The following is a 14,206-nucleotide window of genomic DNA, read 5'->3' on the forward strand; positions in this document are numbered from 1 at the left end:
AGATGAGAAAGGAAAATAAACTCATGTTTACAATGTGGATGTGAAAGAACAGTTTCTAGGTTCAGCTTCAATATTTATGTTAATGAATAATTGATATGTTCATATTGTCTAACAGCTATCTAGACGGATAAAGCTATGTATGCATCTATACATACTTATGCGTTCATACGCATCAGTATAAAACATTGATATTATGTTTTTTCTAGACCAAATTCTAAAAAATGAGTTAAACAGTGAATCTCATAATTGTAGTAGGTCCCACCGAGATTTGAACTCAGATCGCTGGATTCAGAGTCCAGAGTGCTAACCATTACACCATGGAACCCTCTCGCACAAGAGTGACTTTTCCATTGAGACAAAAGAGAGCGCATCAGTGATGGCCTTCTCTTATATTGATAAAAAGATATCTCATTTGAATGGTCATAGTGGATAGAGCTTTAATGTGATTTGATTCTTTTCAGCTATATTCTCTATAAAAGTGTTAAATATTCAAATGTTTATCTGAATATAAAAGTTATATCACACTGTTCATCTTTGCCTGTAGCATAATAAAACAGTCTACATTTCCAGACTACTGAAGCAATGTCTCTGTCTCCTGCATGGGTGGCTCCATAGAGCAATGGTTGGCAATTTGGACTTTGCATCCAATGATCCGATTTGAAACCTTGGAGGGACTTTTTTTATTACTCTTGAGCTTTTCCATTTCTTCATCTTTGTTCATTGATAGCTCAAATCCAACACCAGTAGGTTGAAATAGTCAATTATTGAATGCTTTCAAAATGTCCATCAGCTTGAACAAGTTGCATCAATACAAACTTTAAAATACTTTGACATCAAATTTCTTCACAAAGTAGTTAGCCATTATAAAATCATATTCTGATTTTCTCAAACGCATTTCAGATGGGTGATTCACAGCATCACTTTTTTAAGCTTTCCCGCTATTGATAAGGCGAAAATAGCACATTTTGAATGAGAAGTTTTCTTCAATCAAACATAGAGGAACCCAAATGATGATCTCATTCAGCTAGTAAAAATGTTGTTTTATATTAGTATGGAAATCGTGAAAAGAAAATGTTTTTCATGCTGATTTACAACAGTTGATCTCCAATCGTAAAATATAAGCTTTTGGTCGGAGGCATCACAGGTACTGATCAAATTCTAATTTTTGAACATTGTTCACAAATCATATGATATGCTTTATATACATAAACTGTATTGTTGGATCAATACTGAGTAAAAAGTGACTATCTCAATTTCAGGACATATAAAAGAGAAAGAAGTAGAAACTCATGTTTCAAATGCTGAGAGGCAACAACTGTTCATGATTTTCACCTCCACTAATTATATTTATTTTTATAATCTATATGTTTATGTTTTCCTATAAATATACAGAGACGTATAGCTATATATACAGAGATACATATGTACAGGTTGATTTTTACATGTTTATAAGTAAATGTGATGTTGTTCCAAATAAAACTTCTAAGAACTGAATGGAAAAGAAAATTGTAAAGTTCAGATAAGTCCCACTGAAATTTGTACTCAGATCCCTGTTTTCAGAGTCCAGAGTGATAACCATGACACCATCCACCCTCCCGTACCAGGGTGAGCTTTCCATTTTGACAGAAGAGATTTGCCTCAGGGGGCAACTTATCTTTCATTGAAAAATATTATCTCACATAAAAACCACTGTTCAACAGAGTTATAACGTTATTTGAGTCTTTTGGGCAACATCCTTCCCCAACATAGTTCAATATGCAAAAGTTTACCAGAATAGGAAAGCAATCCAATACAGTTTCTCTTTGACAGTAGAATATTAAAAACTTTGACATTTCCACATTCCTGCAGCAGTTTATGCTCCTTTCACATGGGAGGTTCCATGGTGTAATGGTTAGCACTTTGGACTTTGAATCCAATGATCCGAGTTCAAATCTCGGTGGGACCATTTTATGACTCTTGACCAAATCATTTTCTTTCAAGTGTATTCATTAATATCACATATCTAATACCGGTAGGGTGAACAATTAATTTATTGATTATACTCTAAAAGTTTATTAGATGTGAGCAAATAATAGAAATTTTACCATACCTGGAAACTAAATGGCTCAAAATAATGAGAGATTTTACAAACTCACTCTGGTTTCTCAAACTCATCACAGGGGCCTGATGCAAGACATTACTTTTTAAAATCTTACTGTTATTGTTAAGGCGAACAAGGAACTTTTTCATTGCAAAGCATTCATTAAAACAAAACTTGAGGAGTCAAACTTTGTATTACGGGGACCGAAGATGTGCAGTTTGAATAATAATCTTGAAATTCAGACTTACAAAGATTTTACACACTGATTTTCAACAGTAAATCCACAACCAAAAAAGTTGAATCTTTTGAAAGACATGTCAAAGGTGTGAATCTGAAATTCACTTTTAAAGACATTCACAATGAAATGCACTGTGTAAGTCCAGCATGTTGTCAGCTAAGAAATCAGCAAAAATGAACTATCTCATTACTGGCCATATAGATGAGAAAGGAAAATAAACTCATGTTTACAATGTGGATGTGAAAGAACAGTTTCTAGGTTCAGCTTCAATATTTATGTTAATGAATAATTGATATGTTCATATTGTCTAACAGCTATCTAGACGGATAAAGCTATGTATGCATCTATACATACTTATGCGTTCATACGCATCAGTATAAAACATTGATATTATGTTTTTTCTAGACCAAATTCTAAAAAATGAGTTAAACAGTGAATCTCATAATTGTAGTAGGTCCCACCGAGATTTGAACTCGGATCGCTGGATTCAGAGTCCAGAGTGCTAACCATTACACCATGGAACCCTCACACACAAGAGTGACTTTTCCATTGAGACAAAAGAGAGCGCATCAGTGATGGCCTTCTCTTATATTGATAAAAAGATATCTCATTTGAATGGTCATAGTGGATAGAGCTTTAATGTGATTTGATTCTTTTCAGCTATATTCTCTATAAAAGTGTTAAATATTCAAATGTTTATCTGAATATAAAAGTTATATCACAATGTTCATCTTTGCCTGTAGCATAATAAAACAGTCTACATTTCCAGACTACTGAAGCAATGTCTCTGTCTCCTGCATGGGTGGCTCCATAGAGCAATGGTTGGCAATTTGGACTTTGCATCCAATGATCCGATTTGAAACCTTGGAGGGACTTTTTTTATTACTCTTGAGCTTTTCCATTTCTTCATCTTTGTTCATTGATAGCTCAAATCCAACACCAGTAGGTTGAAAGAGTCAATTATTGAATGCTTTCAAAATGTCCATCAGCTTGAACAAGTTACATCAATACAAACTTTAAAATACTTTGACATCAAATTTCTTCACAAAGTAGTTAGCCATTATAAAATCATATTCTGATTTTCTCAAACGCATTTCAGATGGGTGATTCACAGCATCACTTTTTTAAGCTTTCCCGCTATTGATAAGGCGAAAATAGCACATTTTGAATGAGAAGTTTTCTTCAATCAAACATAGAGGAACCCAAATGATGATCTCATTCAGCTAGTAAAAATGTTGTTTTATATTAGTATGGAAATCGTGAAAAGAAAATGTTTTTCATGCTGATTTACAACAGTTGATCTCCAATCGTAAAATATAAGCTTTTGGTCGGAGGCATCACAGGTACTGATCAAATTCTAATTTTTGAACATTGTTCACAAATCATATGATATGCTTTATATACATAAACTGTATTGTTGGATCAATACTGAGTAAAAAGTGACTATCTCAATTTCAGGACATATAAAAGAGAAAGAAGTAGAAACTCATGTTTCAAATGCTGAGAGGCAACAACTGTTCATGATTTTCACCTCCACTAATTATATTTATTTTTATAATCTATATGTTTATATGTTCCTATAAATATACAGAGACATATAGCTATATATACAGAGATACATATGTACAGGTTGATTTTTACATGTTTATAAGTAAATGTGATGTTGTTCCAAATAAAACTTCTAAGAACTGAATGGAAAAGAAAATTGTAAAGTTCAGATAAGTCCCACTGAAATTTGTACTCAGATCCCTGTTTTCAGAGTCCAGAGTGCTAACCATGACACCATCCACCCTCCCGTACCAGGGTGAGCTTTCCATTTTGACAGAAGAGATTTGCCTCAGGGGGCAACTTATCTTTCATTGAAAAATATTATCTCACATAAAAACCACTGTTCAACAGAGTTATAACGTTATTTGAGTCTTTTGGGCAACATCCTTCCCCAACATAGTTCAATATGCAAAAGTTTACCAGAATAGGAAAGCAATCCAATACAGTTTCTCTTTGACAGTAGAATATTAAAAACTTTGACATTTCCACATTCCTGCAGCAGTTTATGCTCCTTTCACATGGGAGGTTCCATGGTGTAATGGTTAGCACTTTGGACTTTGAATCCAATGATCCGAGTTCAAATCTCGGTGGGACCATTTTATGACTCTTGACCAAATCATTTTCTTTCAAGTGTATTCATTAATATCACATATCTAATACCGGTAGGGTAAACAATTAATTTATTGATTATACTCTAAAAGTTTATTAGATGTGAGCAAATAATAGAAATTTTACAATACCTGGAAACTATAGGCTCAAAATAATGAGAGATTTTACAAACTCACTCTGGTTTCTCAAACTCATCACAGGGGCCTGATGCAAGACATTACTTTTTAAAATCTTACTGTTATTGTTAAGGCGAACAAGGAACTTTTTCATTGCAAAGCATTCATTAAAACAAAACTTGAGGAGTCAAACTTTGTATTACGGGGACCGAAGATGTGCAGTTTGAATAATAATCTTGAAATTCAGACGTACAAAGATTTTACACACTGATTTTCAACAGTAAATCCACAACCAAAAAAGTTGAATCTTTTGAAAGACATGTCAAAGGTGTGAATCTGAAATTCACTTTTAAAGACATTCACAATGAAATGCACTGTGTAAGTCCAGCATGTTGTCAGCTAAGAAATCAGCAAAAATGAACTATCTCATTACTGGCCATATAGATGAGAAAGGAAAATAAACTCATGTTTACAATGTGGATGTGAAAGAACAGTTTCTAGGTTCAGCTTCAATATTTATGTTAATGAATAATTGATATGTTCATATTGTCTAACAGCTATCTAGACAGATAAAGCTATGTATGCATCTATACATACTTATGCGTTCATACGCATCAGTATAAAACATTGATATTATGTTTTTTCTAGACCAAATTCTAAAAAATGAGTTAAACAGTGAATCTCATAATTGTAGTAGGTCCCACCGAGATTTGAACTCAGATCGCTGGATTCAGAGTCCAGAGTGCTAACCATTACACCATGGAACCCTCTCACACAAGAGTGACTTTTCCATTGAGACAAAAGAGAGCGCATCAGTGATGGCCTTCTCTTATATTGATAAAAAGATATCTCATTTGAATGGTCATAGTGGATAGAGCTTTAATGTGATTTGATTCTTTTCAGCTATATTCTCTATAAAAGTGTTAAATATTCAAATGTTTATCTGAATATAAAAGTTATATCACACTGTTCATCTTTGCCTGTAGCATAATAAAACAGTCTACATTTCCAGACTACTGAAGCAATGTCTCTGTCTCCTGCATGGGTGGCTCCATAGAGCAATGGTTGGCAATTTGGACTTTGCATCCAATGATCCGATTTGAAACCTTGGAGGGACTTTTTTTATTACTCTTGAGCTTTTCCATTTCTTCATCTTTGTTCATTGATAGCTCAAATCCAACACCAGTAGGTTGAAATAGTCAATTATTGAATGCTTTCAAAATGTCCATCAGCTTGAACAAGTTGCATCAATACAAACTTTAAAATACTTTGACATCAAATTTCTTCACAAAGTAGTTAGCCATTATAAAATCATATTCTGATTTTCTCAAACGCATTTCAGATGGGTGATTCACAGCATCACTTTTTTAAGCTTTCCCGCTATTGATAAGGCGAAAATAGCACATTTTGAATGAGAAGTTATCTTCAATCAAACATAGAGGAACCCAAATGATGATCTCATTCAGCTAGTAAAAATGTTGTTTTATATTAGTATGGAAATCGTGAAAAGAAAATGTTTTTCATGCTGATTTACAACAGTTGATCTCCAATCGTAAAATATAAGCTTTTGGTCGGAGGCATCACAGGTACTGATCAAATTCTAATTTTTGAACATTGTTCACAAATCATATGATATGCTTTATATACATAAACTGTATTGTTGGATCAATACTGAGTAAAAAGTGACTATCTCAATTTCAGGACATATAAAAGAGAAAGAAGTAGAAACTCATGTTTCAAATGCTGAGAGGCAACAACTGTTCATGATTTTCACCTCCACTAATTATATTTATTTTTATAATCTATATGTTTATATTTTCCTATAAATATACAGAGACATATAGCTATATATACAGAGATACATATGTACAGGTTGATTTTTACATGTTTATAAGTAAATGTGATGTTGTTCCAAATAAAACTTCTAAGAACTGAATGGAAAAGAAAATTGTAAAGTTCAGATAAGTCCCACTGAAATTTGTACTCAGATCCCTGTTTTCAGAGTCCAGAGTGCTAACCATGACACCATCCACCCTCCCGTACCAGGGTGAGCTTTCCATTTTGACAGAAGAGATTTGCCTCAGGGGGCAACTTATCTTTCATTGAAAAATATTATCTCACATAAAAACCACTGTTCAACAGAGTTATAACGTTATTTGAGTCTTTTGGGCAACATCCTTCCCCAACATAGTTCAATATGCAAAAGTTTACCAGAATAGGAAAGCAATCCAATACAGTTTCTCTTTGACAGTAGAATATTAAAAACTTTGACATTTCCACATTCCTGCAGCAGTTTATGCTCCTTTCACATGGGAGGTTCCATGGTGTAATGGTTAGCACTTTGGACTTTGAATCCAATGATCCGAGTTCAAATCTCGGTGGGACCGTTTTATGACTCTTGACCAAATCATTTTCTTTCAAGTGTATTCATTAATATCACATATCTAATACCGGTAGGGTGAACAATTAATTTATTGATTATACTCTAAAAGTTTATTAGATGTGAGCAAATAATAGAAATTTTACAATACCTGGAAACTAAAAGGCTCAAAATAATGAGAGATTTTACAAACTCACTCTGGTTTCTCAAACTCATCACAGGGGCCTGATGCAAGACATTACTTTTTAAAATCTTACTGTTATTGTTAAGGCGAACAAGGAACTTTTTCATTGCAAAGCATTCATTAAAACAAAACTTGAGGAGTCAAACTTTGTATTACGGGGACCGAAGATGTGCAGTTTGAATAATAATCTTGAAATTCAGACGTACAAAGATTTTACACACTGATTTTCAACAGTAAATCCACAACCAAAAAAGTTGAATCTTTTGAAAGACATGTCAAAGGTGTGAATCTGAAATTCACTTTTAAAGACATTCACAATGAAATGCACTGTGTAAGTCCAGCATGTTGTCAGCTAAGAAATCAGCAAAAATGAACTATCTCATTACTGGCCATATAGATGAGAAAGGAAAATAAACTCATGTTTACAATGTGGATGTGAAAGAACAGTTTCTAGGTTCAGCTTCAATATTTATGTTAATGAATAATTGATATGTTCATATTGTCTAACAGCTATCTAGACGGATAAAGCTATGTATGCATCTATACATACTTATGCGTTCATACGCATCAGTATAAAACATTGATATTATGTTTTTTCTAGACCAAATTCTAAAAAATGAGTTAAACAGTGAATCTCATAATTGTAGTAGGTCCCACCAAGATTTGAACTCGGATCGCTGGATTCAGAGTCCAGAGTGCTAACCATTACACCATGGAACCCTCTCACACAAGAGTGACTTTTCCATTGAGACAAAAGAGAGCGCATCAGTGATGGCCTTCTCTTATATTGATAAAAAGATATCTCATTTGAATGGTCATAGTGGATAGAGCTTTAATGTGATTTGATTCTTTTCAGCTATATTCTCTATAAAAGTGTTAAATATTCAAATGTTTATCTGAATATAAAAGTTATATCACACTGTTCATCTTTGCCTGTAGCATAATAAAACAGTCTACATTTCCAGACTACTGAAGCAATGTCTCTGTCTCCTGCATGGGTGGCTCCATAGAGCAATGGTTGGCAATTTGGACTTTGCATCCAATGATCCGATTTGAAACCTTGGAGGGACTTTTTTTATTACTCTTGAGCTTTTCCATTTCTTCATCTTTGTTCATTGATAGCTCAAATCCAACACCAGTAGGTTGAAATAGTCAATTATTGAATGCTTTCAAAATGTCCATCAGCTTGAACAAGTTACATCAATACAAACTTTAAAATACTTTGACATCAAATTTCTTCACAAAGTAGTTAGCCATTATAAAATCATATTCTGATTTTCTCAAACGCATTTCAGATGGGTGATTCACAGCATCACTTTTTTAAGCTTTCCCGCTATTGATAAGGCGAAAATAGCACATTTTGAATGAGAAGTTTTCTTCAATCAAACATAGAGGAACCCAAATGATGATCTCATTCAGCTAGTAAAAATGTTGTTTTATATTAGTATGGAAATCGTGAAAAGAAAATGTTTTTCATGCTGATTTACAACAGTTGATCTCCAATCATAAAATATAAGCTTTTGGTCGGAGGCATCACAGGTACTGATCAAATTCTAATTTTTGAACATTGTTCACAAATCATATGATATGCTTTATATACATAAACTGTATTGTTGGATCAATACTGAGTAAAAAGTGACTATCTCAATTTCAGGACATATAAAAGAGAAAGAAGTAGAAACTCATGTTTCAAATGCTGAGAGGCAACAACTGTTCATGATTTTCACCTCCACTAATTATATTTATTTTTATAATCTATATGTTTATGTTTTCCTATAAATATACAGAGACATATAGCTATATATACAGAGATACATATGTACAGGTTGATTTTTACATGTTTATAAGTAAATGTGATGTTGTTCCAAATAAAACTTCTAAGAACTGAATGGAAAAGAAAATTGTAAAGTTCAGATAAGTCCCACTGAAATTTGTACTCAGATCCCTGTTTTCAGAGTCCAGAGTGCTAACCATGACACCATCCACCCTCCCGTACCAGGGTGAGCTTTCCATTTTGACAGAAGAGATTTGCCTCAGGGGGCAACTTATCTTTCATTGAAAAATATTATCTCACATAAAAACCACTGTTCAACAGAGTTATAACGTTATTTGAGTCTTTTGGGCAACATCCTTCCCCAACATAGTTCAATATGCAAAAGTTTACCAGAATAGGAAAGCAATCCAATACAGTTTCTCTTTGACAGTAGAATATTAAAAACTTTGACATTTCCACATTCCTGCAGCAGTTTATGCTCCTTTCACATGGGAGGTTCCATGGTGTAATGGTTAGCACTTTGGACTTTGAATCCAATGATCCGAGTTCAAATCTCGGTGGGACCATTTTATGACTCTTGACCAAATCATTTTCTTTCAAGTGTATTCATTAATATCACATATCTAATACCGGTAGGGTGAACAATTAATTTATTGATTATACTCTAAAAGTTTATTAGATGTGAGCAAATAATAGAAATTTTACAATACCTGGAAACTAAATGGCTCAAAATAATGAGAGATTTTACAAACTCACTCTGGTTTCTCAAACTCATCACAGGGGCCTGATGCAAGACATTACTTTTTAAAATCTTACTGTTATTGTTAAGGCGAACAAGGAAATTTTTCATTGCAAAGCATTCATTAAAACAAAACTTGAGGAGTCAAACTTTGTATTACGGGGACCGAAGATGTGCAGTCTGAATAATAATCTTGAAATTCAGACGTACAAAGATTTTACACACTGATTTTCAACAGTAAATCCACAACCAAAAAAGTTGAATCTTCTGAAAGACATGTCAAAGGTGTGAATCTGAAATTCACTTTTAAAGACATTCACAATGAAATGCACTGTGTAAGTCCAGCATGTTGTCAGCTAAGAAATCAGCAAAAATGAACTATCTCATTACTGGCCATATAGATGAGAAAGGAAAATAAACTCATGTTTACAATGTGGATGTGAAAGAACAGTTTCTAGGTTCAGCTTCAATATTTATGTTAATGAATAATTGATATGTTCATATTGTCTAACAGCTATCTAGACGGATAAAGCTATGTATGCATCTATACATACTTATGCGTTCATACGCATCAGTATAAAACATTGATATTATGTTTTTTCTAGACCAAATTCTAAAAAATGAGTTAAACAGTGAATCTCATAATTGTAGTAGGTCCCACCGAGATTTGAACTCAGATCGCTGGATTCAGAGTCCAGAGTGCTAACCATTACACCATGGAACCCTCTCGCACAAGAGTGACTTTTCCATTGAGACAAAAGAGAGCGCATCAGTGATGGCCTTCTCTTATATTGATAAAAAGATATCTCATTTGAATGGTCATAGTGGATAGAGCTTTAATGTGATTTGATTCTTTTCAGCTATATTCTCTATAAAAGTGTTAAATATTCAAATGTTTATCTGAATATAAAAGTTATATCACACTGTTCATCTTTGCCTGTAGCATAATAAAACAGTCTACATTTCCAGACTACTGAAGCAATGTCTCTGTCTCCTGCATGGGTGGCTCCATAGAGCAATGGTTGGCAATTTGGACTTTGCATCCAATGATCCGATTTGAAACCTTGGAGGGACTTTTTTTATTACTCTTGAGCTTTTCCATTTCTTCATCTTTGTTCATTGATAGCTCAAATCCAACACCAGTAGGTTGAAATAGTCAATTATTGAATGCTTTCAAAATGTCCATCAGCTTGAACAAGTTGCATCAATACAAACTTTAAAATACTTTGACATCAAATTTCTTCACAAAGTAGTTAGCCATTATAAAATCATATTCTGATTTTCTCAAACGCATTTCAGATGGGTGATTCACAGCATCACTTTTTTAAGCTTTCCCGCTATTGATAAGGCGAAAATAGCACATTTTGAATGAGAAGTTTTCTTCAATCAAACATAGAGGAACCCAAATGATGATCTCATTCAGCTAGTAAAAATGTTGTTTTATATTAGTATGGAAATCGTGAAAAGAAAATGTTTTTCATGCTGATTTACAACAGTTGATCTCCAATCGTAAAATATAAGCTTTTGGTCGGAGGCATCACAGGTACTGATCAAATTCTAATTTTTGAACATTGTTCACAAATCATATGATATGCTTTATATACATAAACTGTATTGTTGGATCAATACTGAGTAAAAAGTGACTATCTCAATTTCAGGACATATAAAAGAGAAAGAAGTAGAAACTCATGTTTCAAATGCTGAGAGGCAACAACTGTTCATGATTTTCACCTCCACTAATTATATTTATTTTTATAATCTATATGTTTATATTTTCCTATAAATATACAGAGACATATAGCTATATATACAGAGATACATATGTACAGGTTGATTTTTACATGTTTATAAGTAAATGTGATGTTGTTCCAAATAAAACTTCTAAGAACTGAATGGAAAAGAAAATTGTAAAGTTCAGATAAGTCCCACTGAAATTTGTACTCAGATCCCTGTTTTCAGAGTCCAGAGTGCTAACCATGACACCATCCACCCTCCCGTACCAGGGTGAGCTTTCCATTTTGACAGAAGAGATTTGCCTCAGGGGGCAACTTATCTTTCATTGAAAAATATTATCTCACATAAAAACCACTGTTCAACAGAGTTATAACGTTATTTGAGTCTTTTGGGCAACATCCTTCCCCAACATAGTTCAATATGCAAAAGTTTACCAGAATAGGAAAGCAATCCAATACAGTTTCTCTTTGACAGTAGAATATTAAAAACTTTGACATTTCCACATTCCTGCAGCAGTTTATGCTCCTTTCACATGGGAGGTTCCATGGTGTAATGGTTAGCACTTTGGACTTTGAATCCAATGATCCGAGTTCAAATCTCGGTGGGACCGTTTTATGACTCTTGACCAAATCATTTTCTTTCAAGTGTATTCATTAATATCACATATCTAATACCGGTAGGGTGAACAATTAATTTATTGATTATACTCTAAAAGTTTATTAGATGTGAGCAAATAATAGAAATTTTACAATACCTGGAAACTAAAAGGCTCAAAATAATGAGAGATTTTACAAACTCACTCTGGTTTCTCAAACTCATCACAGGGGCCTGATGCAAGACATTACTTTTTAAAATCTTACTGTTATTGTTAAGGCGAACAAGGAACTTTTTCATTGCAAAGCATTCATTAAAACAAAACTTGAGGAGTCAAACTTTGTATTACGGGGACCGAAGATGTGCAGTTTGAATAATAATCTTGAAATTCAGACGTACAAAGATTTTACACACTGATTTTCAACAGTAAATCCACAACCAAAAAAGTTGAATCTTTTGAAAGACATGTCAAAGGTGTGAATCTGAAATTCACTTTTAAAGACATTCACAATGAAATGCACTGTGTAAGTCCAGCATGTTGTCAGCTAAGAAATCAGCAAAAATGAACTATCTCATTACTGGCCATATAGATGAGAAAGGAAAATAAACTCATGTTTACAATGTGGATGTGAAAGAACAGTTTCTAGGTTCAGCTTCAATATTTATGTTAATGAATAATTGATATGTTCATATTGTCTAACAGCTATCTAGACGGATAAAGCTATGTATGCATCTATACATACTTATGCGTTCATACGCATCAGTATAAAACATTGATATTATGTTTTTTCTAGACCAAATTCTAAAAAATGAGTTAAACAGTGAATCTCATAATTGTAGTAGGTCCCACCAAGATTTGAACTCGGATCGCTGGATTCAGAGTCCAGAGTGCTAACCATTACACCATGGAACCCTCTCACACAAGAGTGACTTTTCCATTGAGACAAAAGAGAGCGCATCAGTGATGGCCTTCTCTTATATTGATAAAAAGATATCTCATTTGAATGGTCATAGTGGATAGAGCTTTAATGTGATTTGATTCTTTTCAGCTATATTCTCTATAAAAGTGTTAAATATTCAAATGTTTATCTGAATATAAAAGTTATATCACACTGTTCATCTTTGCCTGTAGCATAATAAAACAGTCTACATTTCCAGACTACTGAAGCAATGTCTCTGTCTCCTGCATGGGTGGCTCCATAGAGCAATGGTTGGCAATTTGGACTTTGCATCCAATGATCCGATTTGAAACCTTGGAGGGACTTTTTTTATTACTCTTGAGCTTTTCCATTTCTTCATCTTTGTTCATTGATAGCTCAAATCCAACACCAGTAGGTTGAAATAGTCAATTATTGAATGCTTTCAAAATGTCCATCAGCTTGAACAAGTTACATCAATACAAACTTTAAAATACTTTGACATCAAATTTCTTCACAAAGTAGTTAGCCATTATAAAATCATATTCTGATTTTCTCAAACGCATTTCAGATGGGTGATTCACAGCATCACTTTTTTAAGCTTTCCCGCTATTGATAAGGCGAAAATAGCACATTTTGAATGAGAAGTTTTCTTCAATCAAACATAGAGGAACCCAAATGATGATCTCATTCAGCTAGTAAAAATGTTGTTTTATATTAGTATGGAAATCGTGAAAAGAAAATGTTTTTCATGCTGATTTACAACAGTTGATCTCCAATCATAAAATATAAGCTTTTGGTCGGAGGCATCACAGGTACTGATCAAATTCTAATTTTTGAACATTGTTCACAAATCATATGATATGCTTTATATACATAAACTGTATTGTTGGATCAATACTGAGTAAAAAGTGACTATCTCAATTTCAGGACATATAAAAGAGAAAGAAGTAGAAACTCATGTTTCAAATGCTGAGAGGCAACAACTGTTCATGATTTTCACCTCCACTAATTATATTTATTTTTATAATCTATATGTTTATGTTTTCCTATAAATATACAGAGACATATAGCTATATATACAGAGATACATATGTACAGGTTGATTTTTACATGTTTATAAGTAAATGTGATGTTGTTCCAAATAAAACTTCTAAGAACTGAATGGAAAAGAAAATTGTAAAGTTCAGATAAGTCCCACTGAAATTTGTACTCAGATCCCTGTTTTCAGAGTCCAGAGTGCTAACCATGACACCATCCACCCTCCCGTACCAGGGTGAGCTTTCCATTTTG

At 33.4% G+C, this 14,206-nt stretch overlaps 9 non-coding genes across 9 annotated transcripts; 5 read left to right on the forward strand and 4 right to left on the reverse strand.

Annotated features, from left to right (window-relative positions):
- Nucleotides 1–253: 253 nt before the first annotated feature.
- TRNAQ-CUG (transfer RNA glutamine (anticodon CUG)) lies at nt 254–325 on the reverse strand. Its single transcript has one exon. It is a non-coding gene; the product is annotated as a tRNA-Gln (tRNA).
- Nucleotides 326–1,873: 1,548 nt separating this feature from the next.
- On the forward strand, nt 1,874–1,945 carry TRNAQ-UUG (transfer RNA glutamine (anticodon UUG)). Its single transcript has one exon. It is a non-coding gene; the product is annotated as a tRNA-Gln (tRNA).
- An 825-nt stretch (nt 1,946–2,770) lies between these two features.
- On the reverse strand, nt 2,771–2,842 carry TRNAQ-CUG (transfer RNA glutamine (anticodon CUG)). The gene has a single exon. It is a non-coding gene; the product is annotated as a tRNA-Gln (tRNA).
- A 1,548-nt stretch (nt 2,843–4,390) lies between these two features.
- TRNAQ-UUG (transfer RNA glutamine (anticodon UUG)) lies at nt 4,391–4,462 on the forward strand. The gene has a single exon. It is a non-coding gene; the product is annotated as a tRNA-Gln (tRNA).
- Nucleotides 4,463–5,286: 824 nt separating this feature from the next.
- On the reverse strand, nt 5,287–5,358 carry TRNAQ-CUG (transfer RNA glutamine (anticodon CUG)). The gene has a single exon. It is a non-coding gene; the product is annotated as a tRNA-Gln (tRNA).
- A 1,548-nt stretch (nt 5,359–6,906) lies between these two features.
- On the forward strand, nt 6,907–6,978 carry TRNAQ-UUG (transfer RNA glutamine (anticodon UUG)). Its single transcript has one exon. It is a non-coding gene; the product is annotated as a tRNA-Gln (tRNA).
- Nucleotides 6,979–9,423: 2,445 nt separating this feature from the next.
- TRNAQ-UUG (transfer RNA glutamine (anticodon UUG)) lies at nt 9,424–9,495 on the forward strand. Its single transcript has one exon. It is a non-coding gene; the product is annotated as a tRNA-Gln (tRNA).
- Nucleotides 9,496–10,320: 825 nt separating this feature from the next.
- Nucleotides 10,321–10,392, reverse strand: TRNAQ-CUG (transfer RNA glutamine (anticodon CUG)). The gene has a single exon. It is a non-coding gene; the product is annotated as a tRNA-Gln (tRNA).
- Nucleotides 10,393–11,940: 1,548 nt separating this feature from the next.
- On the forward strand, nt 11,941–12,012 carry TRNAQ-UUG (transfer RNA glutamine (anticodon UUG)). Its single transcript has one exon. It is a non-coding gene; the product is annotated as a tRNA-Gln (tRNA).
- Nucleotides 12,013–14,206: the final 2,194 nt, after the last annotated feature.

Source organism: Triturus cristatus, chromosome 5_2 (assembly GCF_964204655.1).
Source record: "Triturus cristatus chromosome 5_2, aTriCri1.1, whole genome shotgun sequence".
Taxonomy (NCBI): Eukaryota; Metazoa; Chordata; class Amphibia; order Caudata; family Salamandridae; genus Triturus; species Triturus cristatus.